Below are 4,847 nucleotides of genomic sequence, written 5' to 3'. Positions count from 1 at the left end.
TGGGCCCCATATTAATCAACCCCTAAAAAAAAAAAAAAAATTTTTTTGGGCCCCATATTAATCAAGCCCTAAAAAAAAAAATTATGGTTATTAAATAACAATACACTGGATTGCCAATTCGTTTGGGGTGGTATTTTTAAATTTTCGCAAATTTGTGATCTTTAAATTTTCTTTCCTGTTGTGGTCTTTAAATTTTTGCGCTTTCTTGGAAAGATGAGCGAATACATGAAGTTCGGGGTTCGAACCCCCGCTCGAGCATAAAATAAAAAAATAATTTCGCAAGCGGGGCGGGGAGTGTATGCGGATCCAAAGATACAATCTTTGAAAAGTTAAAAATTATCACCGGATCAGATAACTAAATATGCCTTAGGCAAATCTGCCTCCGTGACTTTTTAGTTAAACATAACTAAAATGCAACGAGGTATACAAAATTTAACTTTGCCTTATAAGGCAAGCGGTAGTTTACTCATAATCGTGGTTTTGGACCAAAAAAAAAAGCTATGTGGTTTATAAAGATGCTTTAAGGATTAATTGGCTGAAATATGGACTTGAAGTGATCTTGCTTTGTTTAGATTCTAAAAGAGTGTACATATTTGAAGGCATCGGGGAAGATATTATGTGGGAATTGAAAAAGAAATTAAGTACATCACTGATTCAATATTTACATAGGTTTGTCTGGATGTTTGTAGCTCTGTTCTAACACAGTTGAAGTGGTTAAAAAAAAAAAATACATATATATCTTGAAGACAAAGTTTGCTCATAAGGTATAAGTATGCCCCCGACGGCGCATAAGTTAATGGGCAAACTTTTATGCGAACCAGCATAACTTTGTGAAGGAATTATCAAAGTTATCTTGGGAACATCTTATGCCAATACGCCCATAAAGAGCGGCCAAGTATGCGGTCCGTATAAACTTTGATAATTCCTTCCACAAAGTTATCTTGGTGGGAGCATACTTTTAATGGGCAAACTTTATGCGGACCGGCATAACTTTGTGAAGGAATTATCAAAGTTATGCGGACTCGCTTATACTTATGCAAGTACGCACGAGGCATAAGTATCTTGGGGTCCGGCATAACTTTGGTATTTCCTTAACAAAAGTATCTTTAGAGATTAGGCATAGCGAAATTTAAACTTGCCTTGCGAATTTTTTTTTTAAAATTTTTGTTGCGCGTGGGTTCGAACTTCGAAACCTATGGGTGTTATTGAAGGGCAAATTTTAAAGATTTCAAATATGAGGGTAAAATTTAAAGACCACCCCGAAAGGGGCAATTCTGTAATGTCTTTAAATAATCGAGTATTAATAAAAAGTGGAACTCACACATCCAAAATCAGGGGGAAAAAAAGGTGGACCCCATATTAACAAAATCAAACGATATTGAAAAAAAAAGTGAATCTCATATTTAAAAAACAAACAACGTTAAAAAAATATGGGCCCCATATTAAACACGATGCGTATTCGCAAACACTAATATAATAAAGATTTAGATACGAAGACAACTACGATGTTATATTAATCGTATTTTGAACATAGTCTATATATATATTGTGGGCCCATATTAAACACCCATATTAACAAAATCAAGCAATATTGAAAAAAAAAAAGTGAATCCCATATTTAAAAAATAAACACCGTTAAAAAAAATGTAGGCCTCTATATTAAACACGATGCGTATTCGCCCAAAGCAAACACTAATATAATAAAGATTTAGATACGAAGCAAACTACTGATATGTTATATTAATCGTATTTTGAACATAGTATATATATATATTGTGGGCCCCATATTAAACAACATCGAGTATTAAAAAAAAGTGGAACTCACCACATCCAAAATCAGGGGAAAAAAAAGTGGACCCCATGCAAACACTAATATAATAAAGATTTAGATACGAAGCACAAACTACAATGTTATATTAATCGTATTTTGAACATAGTCTATATATATATTGTGGGCCCCATATTAAACAACATCGAGTATTAAAAAAAAGTGAAACTCACCACATCCAAAATCAGGGGAAAAAAAAAGTAGACCCTATATTAACAAAATCAAACAATATTGAAAAAAAAGTGAATCCCATATTTAAAAAACAAACAACGTTAAAAAAAATGTGGGCCCCCCATATTAAACACGATGCGTATTCGTATGAAACAGCTAATATAATAAAGATTTAGATACGAAGCACAAACTACAATGTTATATTAATCGTATTTTGAACATAGTCTATATATATATATATATATATATGCATAAAAATAGTGCAAACTAATAATGTTCAAAAGGGTGGGCCCGTACTAAATAACACCAAGCAATGTAAAAAATAAAAATAAAAAAAAGAAGAAACTATATAAAGCATGGGTTTAGACTCATGCTTCATCGCCCATTCTCCCTTAAAAAAAAGGGGTGGGCCCCATACTAAATAACACCGAGCAATTAAAAAAAAAAGGAAGAAAAAAAATTGGAACTCACCATCTCTAAACTCATGGGAAAAAATAAAGAGGACCCCATATTAATAAAATCAAGCAATATTTTTAAAAAAAAAAAAAATTGAACCCCATTAGCACTTTTAAATCGTCATTGTGGACCCCCCGTAAAAAAAAAAAAAAAAAATTTCGGCCCCATATTAATCAACCCCTAAAAAAAAAAAAAATTGTAAAAAAAATTGTGGGCACCATATTAAACTTAAAAAAAATTGTGGGCCCCATATTAAACAACATCGAGTATTAAAAAAAAGTGGAACTCACCACATCCAAAATCAGGGGAAAAAAAAAGGTGGACCCATATTAACAAAATCAAGCAATATTGAAAAAAAAAAAGTGAATAAATATTTAAAAAACAAACAACACATTAAAAAAAATGTGGGCCCCATATCAAACACAATGCGTATTCGTAGCTTAAAACACTAATATAATAAAGATTTAGATACGAAGACAATGCTAGATATTATATTAATCGTATTTTGAACATAGTCTATATATATATATATATATATATATGCATAAAAATAGTGCAAACTAATAATGTCCAAAAGGGTGAGCCATACTAAATAACACAAGCAATATAAAAAATAAAAATAAAAAAAAAAGAAGAAACTATATAAACCATGGGTTTAAACTGTCTTAAATCGTCGTTGTCCCTTAAAAAAAAAGGGTGGGCCCATACTAAATACAAAGCAGAAAGAAAAAAAATTGGAACTCGCAATCTAAAACTCATGGAAAAAAATAAAGTGGACCCCATATTAATAAAATCAAGCAATATTATAAAAAAAAAAATTGAACCCCATATTAAAAAAAAATATAATATTAAAAAAAAAGAAGTGCGGACTTTTTATTCGTATGCAAAACACTAATCTAATAAAGTTTTAAATACGAGACAAACTACAATGTTATATTAATCGTGTTTTGAACATAATATATGTATATATATTATATGCATAAAAATAGTGCAAACTAATAATGTCCAAAAAAAAAAAAGTGCACCCCATAAAGGGTGGACCCCATACTAAACAACATCAAGCAATATATATAAAAAAAAAAAAAAAAAGTGGAACCCACCATCTCCAAACTCACGATAAAAAAAAAGTGGACCCCATATTAACAAAATCAAGCAATATAAAAAAAAAAGTGAACCCCATATTAAAAAAAAATAATGTCAAAAAAAAAGTGCAGACTTTGTATTCGTAAGTAAACACTAATATAATAAAGTTTTAGATACGGAGTACAAACTACAATGTTATATTAATCGTATTTTGAACATAGTGTGTGTGTGTGTATATATATATATATATATATATATATATATATATATATATAGTGCAAATTAATAATGTCAAAAAAAAAAAAAATGCACCCCATATTAAAAATCAAACAATATTCATGTAATTTCCAAAGTATCTCATTGAGTCAATAATGATGGATTCATTGCCACGTGCGTATCAATCCATTAGTGGGAAGCAAATGAAATTGCTTTTCTTCAAAAAAGGTTAGGTAGTCAAACCATACAATTTTCTTTCTTTTTTTATATTAGCGAGATCTAATCTAGCTATTAAGCTGTTGTATTTGCTATTCCGCCATGTCATTTATTTGTTATGTTTACTAAATAAATATACTTAAAATATTTATATTTTAAAATAAGATAGAATTTAATTACTTTTTTATTTTTATTCTTACTCCAATAAATGTGAAAAGAGATTAATGTCGTAGAAAAATATATATCAAATGAAAATCAAATAATGAATAAGGTAAATTAGTCAAATCATAATTCTAATCGTCGTTTTCTTAAAAAACCATGCAAAAGACAACATGACAAGTAAAAATGAGCTAAACAAGAATATTTACCAAAAATTAAAAAATAGTATTTCTTCGTTTAAATAGAAAATCAATTTCTACTTTGTTTTGTTTTAAACATGTAAAATTAATTTAATAATTTAAATTAGAATTATCCAAATCAAAATTTGATAAAAAATAATAAGTATTTTACACTTTTAAATTAATCGAATTAAAATTAAAAGTATCAACTCGATGCTTAAATATTGCTATTGTTTTATCTCAAAGAGAGGAAAATAGTTTCTTTTTAAACAAGTCTTCTCTTTTAAAAATATTAATAAATTTGCCGATTTTGTATTCGTAGCAACCATTAATATAATAAAGTTTTAGATACTAAGACAAACTACAATATTATATTAATCGTGCTTTGAACATAATATATATATATATATATATATATATATATAATCACCATTCAAAACAACTATATACGCATGTATTTATAATCTAAAGTGTTGGGCGTGCACAAGACGTGGCATAGACAACTAGTATATATTATATTTGCACAGTATGATTTTTAG

Source organism: Lycium ferocissimum, chromosome 5, assembly GCF_029784015.1.
Source record: "Lycium ferocissimum isolate CSIRO_LF1 chromosome 5, AGI_CSIRO_Lferr_CH_V1, whole genome shotgun sequence".
NCBI lineage: Eukaryota > Viridiplantae > Streptophyta > Magnoliopsida > Solanales > Solanaceae > Lycium > Lycium ferocissimum.
The sequence above is the reverse complement of the archived record's forward strand: the minus strand, read 5'-3'. Positions refer to the sequence as shown.